Here is a 10,219-nt window from a genome sequence, read left to right as displayed (position 1 = left end):
AGGCCACATTTGGAATATTGTGTTCAGTCTTGGACTCCTTACCTTATGAAAGACATTGAATTGCTGGAAAAGGTTCAGAGAAGGGTTACTAGAATGGTGCCTAAGATGGAGGGGTTGTCATACAAGGAGAAGCTGAAATCTCTCAAATTATTTTCTCTTGAAAAAAGAAGAGTTAGGGGGGGATGTGATTGAGGTGTTTAAGATTGTAAAGAGAACTGGTAGTGTTGATGCATCATCTTTTTTCATATTTAACAGTGAGAATGGTAGGACTAGAGGACACAAATATAAATTTTGCCAGAGTAGGAGTCATCTTCAGGTAAGACAGTTTAATTTTTCTAAGAGGGTTGTTGGCCTTTGGAATGGGTTGCCTTTGGATGTTGTAGAGGCAGTAAATTTATGTGAGTTTAAGAAAAAGCTTGATAAGTATATGAATGATAAGAGCTGGCTTTAAGATTTTTTTTAAATTATTTTATTTTAGTTTAGAGGATGGAATGGCCGAGATGGACCAATAGGTCCAATATTGTCCCAAAACATTATGTTATGTTAATAGCACAACTGAAGAAAGTGATCTTGGCACAGTGGTGAATATGCCACTCAAGTCATTGAAGCAGTGCTTGTAGCATAGCTAATAAAATATATGGTATATTTAAAGAAATATTAATTATAAGTACAAAGAGGTAATTCTCTCTCTATCTAGCTTATAAAGTAAGTTGTCATTGGCAGTAGTGAAGGTCAGTACTTTACAGAAGTTTAAAAAGGGAATAAACATTTTCCCCCAAAAAAATGATGGGTCTACGTTTTAATTTTTGTCAAAGATGAGGGTGAAAGGACAGCCTTGAAGAACCAAATGAATCCTCTTTTGTCTATATATGTTATGTAGAGTTGAAAAACTAGTACTTAGTTCTTCAGTCATTGCTTCAAAATAAAGGGTAAGAAAAACACTCAACTTCTGATTGAAATTCTATCCTATGTTTTATTATACTTCCAGTGCAAGTTAATAGCCCAACAGTTCCAAAGATACCCTATGATTTATTTGGTTTATAAGCTGAAAATGAGGTTGAGCCAAACACTGTTAACCTCTAAACAATTTTTTATGTTTATGTCACATTGACAGAGTGACTTATTTTGTTTTAGTTTAGTTTATAATTTAAGGATAACAAGGGACCTGTTGGTCTATCTAGGCTGTCCAATCCATTAAACTAAACTTTAAAATAAAACACTCAAGGCCAGCACTTATCATTCAAATATTTATCAAGCCTTCCCTAAAATTAAGTCTATTCACCACATCTGAAGGTAAACCATTCCAAAGGCCAACCACCCTGTTAGAAAAATAAAGCTGTCTTAATTGAAAATGATTTCTACCCTGCCAAAATATATACTTGTGTCCCTTAGTCCTACCATCCTTATCATTAAGTATGAAAAAAGATGATGCATCAACACTATAAAGTCCCTAAGCAATCTTGAATACCATAGTCAGATCCAATCTAACTCTTATTTTTCAAAGGAAATAAATTTCAGAGATGTATACCTGTCCTTGCACGACCTTTCCATCCCAGATATCAGCCTAGTAGCCCTCCTCTGAACCCTTTCCAACAATTCAACATGATTCTTAAGGTAAGGATCCCAAGAACAAACACAATATTCCAATATATTTTTAAAAATATTTCTCATCCTTATTCCACATATGTGGCTGATAAAACATGAAACACATACAAATAAGATTTTTTCCAGTGTAGGGGAAAGTACATGCAAAAAGAAATCTGTGTCAATCATGCCCTAGATCATAAGAATATGTCTTAAATGTTACGAAAATAATAATAATTTAGTAGCAATATAAAACTTTCTTCAAAGCCATTCAAACAAATCACAATTTATTGATAGAAGTCATAAGTTTTAAATGATCAAAGTCTACCAATCATACATAACTATGTTAAATTCACTCCAACTGGTTAAAATAAACTGTTTCCCCTTTAAATTTTAATACCTCTAGATCCAATCCAGCAAGTAGTCAATGAAGATCTAATAGAAGTGGAACTTGTTACCAGTTGAATAACAAGTATGATCAGTCTGTAGGAGATTTAGCAGGATCCCGATTGCTCAGATACTTTTGGAGTTATTCACCACCCATGCACCATATAACACAAGAGACTCAAAACAACCAGTCTCCAGAAAGACACAGAAGTTGAAAAAAATGTAACATTACACAAGCATTAAACCATCACATTTCATGGTAAATAAACTGAAAGAAAGTTTAGATTTCACCCCTAAAAGTGAACTGAAGATGTGATTATCCCATCCTTCCTATATAACATTTTAGAGCACATTATTCTGTCTTTACTACAGAAAAGATATCAATATGATGGGGAGGGTGCAGGGTTAATTTGAGCTTCACAAAGAGGCCTCAAGATTTGGACTTGTTTTCAGTGGAGCATAAAAGAGCTAGATGTTGGTTGATTCAGATGTATAAAACTTCAGAAGCTTGAGTAATTTGCCAATGGTAGCCTTTTTGAGAGGTAGATTGAAGAGGTTTGAAATGCAAATATGATTACTGGGGTAACAAGTATATGTTTTAAAAGCCTAGATCCATACTAGTTCTTTAGTAATTTTTTATGTTTTTCATTACAAATCCATGAAATGGATTACATGATGATGTGTAAAAGCATTTCCTAGTGAAGGGCTAATTACATTTTGTTTTTGCTGCTTTATTTGCTTAGCTTCAGTGATGTGAAAGTTGCCCTTGATAAACCAAATGGCCTTCTATCACTCTGGTCTTCAGATATACTCAGACACCAATTGGGAAAATTAACCCTTTGTGTGATGCTCATTATTAACGGAGCCTTCTGGCAGTCAAAATATACACAGAAACAGGGGTGCCTTTAACCAAAAATAACCAAAAAACTTAATTAATCTAATTTTAGCTAAAAATACTCTCACTAAAACTGTGATAAGTATTATTTACAAACATCAATTTTCCAGATATTTTCAAACTGATCCCTGATATAAACTAATGGTTAAATCCTGCACAATCTTTAAGTCCCCTTATGGATTTAGGACAAATCTTGTCAGAAATAAGGTTTTTACTTCCAAGAGACTTACTAAACTTTTCTTCAAAAGAACTAGAGTTTAAGGAAAGACTCCCCTTTCTTTAAAGAAATTGATCAGGTTAGGAATCTTTAGAAACATTAATAAAAAGCTGTTTAGAATTTAAGGACCAATATTATCCCTAACTTCATTTTTACAGTTTAGCATAAAAACATTCAAGTCAACTTTGATGTTCTGTACTAAAAGACTTTCATATTCTCTCTTACCATTATCCACTTCTCCACCAGAATGTATAATTTATTAATTTCATGTCTTTACAACAAAAGATATGATCATCTTCTGTTTTTTCTAAACTTAGTTTAAACAGTTCCTTATAAATTAATGTATTATTTCTTTAAAATAATTCCTTAATCTGCTTCAGTAGAGCTCATCATGGACAAATAAATATACTCTACTCTAAGATATGTGTCACCTTTCTAATTATTTATTTAACTTGTGTACCTCATTCAAAATTTCTTGGCAATATCTAAGATATGGAAGAACTCCTGAAAAAGCTACTACAGTTTCTTAAGTGGCTCTTTGTACCCAGTTCATAACATTGTAGCCATTCAATTACCTAGATCACTTGCTTTGACGTACTCTACAAGAAAAAAGAATTTTCCTTAGATCCTGCCCCTAAACTAGATACACTATCTATATCATGCTGAAATCTAAAATCTTATTATGCAAATTCTACACCTAATTTCCTTGTGCATTCAGCATATATACTATAATCATTTAAGAATACTTGCTGAAATTCTCCTAACCTAAACATATTCAGTTACCTGTACTTGGTACAGACTTGCTCCTCTGGTCCTTCTTCAACTATATATTAATCTCACACTATCTTTTATTTCCTTCACATGTAGTACCTTAAATTTTTAAATGGGTTAATGTCATTAGCAAATTTAAATAAGCACCCATTCTTTAATCTATGTCAATAATGTACTACAATAAACACGCTGAACATACAGACTCTTACAGAATCACTTTGAGCTTCTTTAAAATGAACTGAAAGTGATATGATTCAAATGCTCAAAGAAGCCATAATGCTTAAATGATGATGCATGGAATATGGAAGGATGAACACACCAGTGTCTGCATAATCAACTGTCGTTGGAGGGTTATGCACCTATCACAGTAACAGGAAATCGGCATTTGGAGTCCACTAAGGATTGTGTAACAACTCAACTGCTGAAGCAACTTGCCCTAAAAAGATACATTGTATGCTCTGCATGTATAATTACCATTCAATCATCTATAATTAAAACCATTTATTGATCACAAGTTTAACAGGACTGAAAGAACTCTGTGTCCCTTACTTTCTGAGCTATTGAGGAGGTTTGTTTAAAAAAGTCTTCATGGGTATGTGGGATAAGTTAGCTCATTGGATAAAAAAAAGTGGCTGGATGGAAGAAAGCAAAGGATTATAATAAATACAGTTGAATCAAACTGGATAAGGTCACAAGTAGGGTATCTCATTGTTATGACCTTTGCTCTTTTTAATTTACATCATTGACACAGATTAAGGAATGGGTGATTATTTAAATTTGCTAATGACATTAACCCATTCACTGCAGCTGGTACGTATACTTCCCACCCCCTCACACTGCGACTGGGACAAATGTTTCCCATTGTTGAAGCTGTTTACACCTTCCTATGCTGAGTCCAGGTTCATCATCTTGATCATCACTAGATAGAGAGCTAGCATCCTCTTGTCTCATTGCCCCTTCATCATCACGCATTTGAACACCACTTGACTCACTTTCACTATCTTCTAAGCTATCTGAGTCAAGTGTATCAAGCATATTCAAATAGTAATTAGGGTTACTACTTGCTGCTCTAGGGATGCGGGCACTGTCGGCGCACAGTCGTCCTACATTCCTTTTAGGCATCTTATAGGTTACTGAAGGACTGAGTGGAAAATATTGAAAGAAACCATTAAGTGTGATGCCAATAAATACTTCCCAACTCATTTTACTCCCATACCTCACATGTAGCAATTTTGAAGGACAAGGGGAAACATTTGTCCCAGTCACAGTGTAAGGGGTGGGAGTACTGGAAAATATACATCCCAGCTGCAGTGAAAGGGTTAAGGTCTTGGGTGTTGCTGGCTGCTGCTTTACAAAAGGATTTATATTATTTGGTGATTGAGGAAAATAAATGACAGATGGTTTGTAATTATAATAAATGCATGTTGGCTATCAAAATTTAAACTATAAATATAATTTTGATGGGAATCACTTTAATGGTGTTATGAGAGAAAAAGATCCTGGTGTTCTGTTGATCGGTCTCTTAAGTCATCTGAGCAGCATGATGTTGCTAGTGGTTGGGCAAATAGAATTTGAAGTTGTATTTACAGAAATATTGAATATAAGGCTAAAGGGGTTATAATTTTATTGTATACGTCATTAGACAGGCCTCATTTAGAGTAGTGTGTTGCCCTGGGCTTCATACCTTAGAAAGGACATTGAACTGATGGACAGGGGTTCAGAAGTGAGCTACAAGGATGATACCTGGGATGAAAGGTCATCATACAAGGACAGGTTAACATCTACGAAATTGATTTCCTTTGAAAAAGAAGGGTTAGAGGAGATCTCATTGAAGTGTTTAAGATTGTTAAGGAAATTGATATTTTGATACATCATCTTTTCTTGTACTTAATGGTGAAAAAAGAGCAAGACTAGAGAACACAAATATAAATGTTGGCAAGGTAGGAGTCATCTTCAGCTAATAGAGCAGATGACCTTTGGAGTAGGTTGCCTTCAGATGAGGTTGGTACAGTAACGTTAAGGGAAAGCTTGACTAATACTTAAATGATAAGGGCAGCTCCAAGGTTTTTGTGTTTATTTTAGTTTACTTTATTAAAGTGAATGGGACAGCCTAAATGGACCAACAGGTTCCTTGTTGTCCTAAAATTTTATGTTGTGTCATGGTTTAAGGTCAGATCAGATTGGCTACAGAAACTCTAACAAGTTAAAACTGAAAAGTTTTAATATACAGACAATAAATTTAGGGACAATAAGTATATTATTTAAACTACAATGACTTAGAAGCAGCCTTGTTATTAGTCACAAAAACCTTTTCCATTTTTAAAGTTTATTTTGATCAATTTAATAAGTGACTGGAAGTTCACACCCCACTAAGGTTTTTCTGGACATATAAATTCATGGATGAGAGAAGCTTCTTTTACATATAGTTATTTCAATTTCTTCTTTTTTTTTTGAAGAGATCAAAAGGTAAATGTTTTTTTTTCTAGTGTACAATTTTTATGTAGACCTACATTAGTTTTAGTGCAATCTATTTTAAAAAATAACTTGTAAATGTTCTGAATTATATTTTTCCACCTAAAATATTCCTATTATTATTTTTTTAATTTTGTATTATAATTTGGAAAGAATTAGAAAATTCAGTGAGCCAAACTAGCACAAATAATAAGCTTACATCCATTTTATCTTTCAGCGTGAACTAGAAAGACCCATGTTACCAGTAAAAGGTAAGGAAAACAAATAATATTTTTCTTTGTTAGTGGTATACAGGTGTACCAACCTATAAATAATAGGTTCCCCTAATTAACCGTATAGTTACTCACTGTTATTTTTAGTCAATGATGCGAGGCTAAGGAATAACTACTGAACATTTAGCCCAGTCTTAAATCTAAAACAATGATGTCAGACGTGTCTCAGAAAAAGGTGTGTGATGTTATCCCTTTTCAGTTCAGAGTAAAGAATAGCAAATTCTTCAGATAATAAGCATTGTATGGATGTATCAAACTTTTTTGCTCTTCAAGAAGCTTACTCATCCAGATGAAAAGTTGAACTACTATAATGATAAGGTTAATGACTTTATGCTTATTAAAACGTCTATTGTATGATTACTCACATTCACCTATTTTAAGCCTATTACATACAGCAGCTGTGAACATACAATTAAATAAAAAAAGGTTGCACTTTGACTTTAGACTTTTCGACCTTTTAGAATCAAAATTGTTACATCAAACATTTAAGTAAAATGTTTACATGACGTATAAAACTAAATTTCTCATTACATCTTGCATTAATAGAACACTGCCTAAAATTTTAAGTGTTACCAAAAGCTGAACACGGTCTAGTTACTTATCAAGAATACTTTCATAACAAGAAACAAATTATGGTTAAATGATGCCTAGTTTCATATTAAGTAAAGTTTCACAGCCAATAACTTAAGCCTTTTTATTTAATGTTCACAACACATCCTGGAAAATGAACAATGTTTTTTGAGAAAGCAAATTATTATAAATTCCTGCAAACTTAGTTGATTTAAGTTATTGTCCAACGTTTTGATTTCAACCTCTATCAAGAAAACCTTTCCATAAATACAATCAACAGTTAAATACTAATACAATAAATAAAACAACCAAGCTTATTGTGTTCTAAAGTTAGTGGTCATTTAATTTAATTGGATGCTTTGTGTTGTCAGTAGTTAAGAAACGTCTAGTGAAATCTATTTAACTTTAAATAATGGATTCAACAGCTTAAGCCATAGGTTACTTATCCACCAGTAGACAATAACCAGCTAGTCTAATTACTTATCAAAACTAGTAACATGTGATAGAGGTTATTTGTTGTAAACAGCCTTCTGTGAAGACTAAAAGCTAAATACCGAGGAAAAGCAAAAATTACACACAATTATTTATCACAAAAACTATCCTAATTCACTCCTTTCTCCTACCCTAAATCAATGAGAATATCAGCACAAGTTTATCTCCTACATATACTCACAATGACAGCGAGAAAACAGAAACTGCTTTGTGAGACTATGGGCTACAAGTGAAAACTTTCATATTTTGAGACTATGTACTTGCATGTACAACAAGAATTCAAATCTTTGAGTTTTCTAATAGTCAACTTACTTACAGACTTAAGTTTGGATTAGGAAACACCAGTACTAATCCTTATGTTATATACCACTTAACTGCATATTTGGAATTGTTTACTAAGATAGAAACATAAGATAAAGCTATATTAAACAACACAAAATAACTCTTGTTCCTAATTCTTTTCAATGTTTTTATTGACCTCTAGGATAAACAATGTTGTTGTGAAGTTACAGAATAAACCGATATGTATATCTTGTGTAAAAGAAGTAGATACATTGAAAGTTTTAAGTTTCAGGTAGATATGCATTGTATACTCCTCCAGGTTAGTAAATTCATCATTAATCTTTAAGCTGTAGTCATTTTCTCTTATGTACATTTGAGAAAAGTATGATTCATAACAAATTGTATAAATTAGTAAATAATTTAATGAAATTCAAAAGTTACAATATGCAGGTTATTTGTTCAAACAAAAATATATCTTATTCTACAGCTTATGATATTGAAATCTTGTATGTACCAAAGTTTAAACAGATCATTAGTTTTAATTATGAAAGAATCAGCCCCAAGCACTACAATTATGTGATAACTTCTACCAGCAGAGTCCCTAAAAATCTTCCTTAGAAATTACAGTTAATAATTAGTCTTAATTATGAGTGTCAGGCAAATAATAAAAATTCCCCATAACCTCTCTGCCTTAGGTAATCAGTTGATTATTCTTGCTGCTAGCAGTGTTTTTAGCCCTTATCCCAAGAACACCTGACAAGGTTGAGCCTGTTTTAGCTGCTTAGCAAATTAAAAAGCACAAAAGCAGAAATGTCACATGTAAAGCTTCTATGTACCAAATATATGTGTGTGTTTATTTACATACACACACATATATATATATCACATTTGGCTAATGTAGGTATTACTATTTGAGCATTTTAATTATATATAGATATATATTAAATAATACTCTAAATAACAATAAAAAAAATTTTAAATTAACTAAATTTAATGCTGTAAATCATATAAACTTACTGTTATTTAGTAGAAAAAAATTTTTGGAGTTGCTTTCACTTTATTTGTTTATATGTTCAATATCACACCCACACAAAAACGCCTGAAGTACATTAGTTATCAGTAGCTATATATTTATGTATAACTGCAAGTCATGTTACAACATAAAATTAAAAATTAATAGTCAATATACCAGGGCCCACATTTTGGAAGATCTACTATTGTGCCAACTTGCTATTTATTTTGTTAATGTCTTTCATAACTTAAATACATTAAAGAGCATTTAGACAAGTGTCATCAAATACAGAACTGGTGTTAATATGTTTATTATCAACAGTTATTCCATTAAATGTAAAGAGAAAATTAAAAGACTTTGAAGTAAAAATAGTTAAAACTTTTACTTTAAAATGTTAGTAATTTTTACACTAGCCTTATGTTATTATTCCTAAAATTAAAACGATATTTTTTTCTAAATTACTTTAAAAATAAATGTGAACTAGCCACAACGTTAAATCAGGGACATTAACTTCTGATGAAACAAATTACCTACATACATTGGCACTTAGGAAAGTCGTATAACCTTACGTTTCAACTTTCTATTTACATCGACAAAGCCCGTAGCAGAAGCTTCTAGTGCCGGTGGCGTTTACGCAAGAATCTTCGTCGCTTAGTTCGGTCTTACCTGCTTACCTAGTTACTCACGACGATATCGTATGTCATAAAAAAACTCACCTTGGGTGACAACTGTTCTTAAAAACTTAGCTCAGACCTCTAATATATTCGTAAAAACAAAACAGAGAGTATGATTATATCTAAGAAGTATGGAATAGTCTCGTCAAGTAATTAACAATTACAACTACTCACACATAACTCAGAAAAACAAGCCCTGCATTTCAGTATCCTCACAATATGGTGGAATTTCGAGCTGAGAGCCGCCTGGCGTTTAGGTGTGTAGATGTCAACAGTCACATGGGTGGAGCTCATTTTTAAGCAGCTTCAGCAAAGGTACTCTGAAATAGAATATAATGATTATAATTACTAAAGTTAATTGAACAGAAAATATATTAAAATGAAAAGCATGTGAACATCGTTTTAGTAAAATTATCATACCGTACAACCAAAGTTATCAAAAGAGTTCATTGTAATTGCCTTTCTGCTTTCGTTTTTATGTTCTAGAATTAAAAATATTCATATTTAGTTTGAATTTATGCTGTTACAACACAGTCGGTTACATAAAAGCAGTTTTCTGAATAACATATAAATCTTGAATTTTATAGATAT

At 32.3% G+C, this 10,219-nt stretch overlaps 1 protein-coding gene across 1 annotated transcript in view; it reads right to left on the bottom strand.

Annotated features, from left to right (window-relative positions):
- The window catches only part of LOC106478874 (plexin-A2-like), a 231,546-nt gene extending 221,720 nt beyond the window's left edge, over window positions 1-9,826 (bottom strand). The window contains exon 1 of the mRNA XM_022382550.1: window positions 9,803-9,826. The gene's annotated coding sequence lies outside the window, so the exon portion shown is untranslated. The remainder of the gene's footprint in view (window positions 1-9,802) is intronic.
- Between the last annotated feature and the right edge of the window lie 393 nt (window positions 9,827-10,219).

Source organism: Limulus polyphemus, unplaced genomic scaffold, assembly GCF_000517525.1.
Source record: "Limulus polyphemus unplaced genomic scaffold, Limulus_polyphemus-2.1.2 Scaffold257, whole genome shotgun sequence".
Classification (NCBI taxonomy): Eukaryota; Metazoa; Arthropoda; class Merostomata; order Xiphosura; family Limulidae; genus Limulus; species Limulus polyphemus.
Note: the sequence above shows the minus strand (reverse complement) of the source record. Positions and strands in the feature narration are given on the sequence as shown.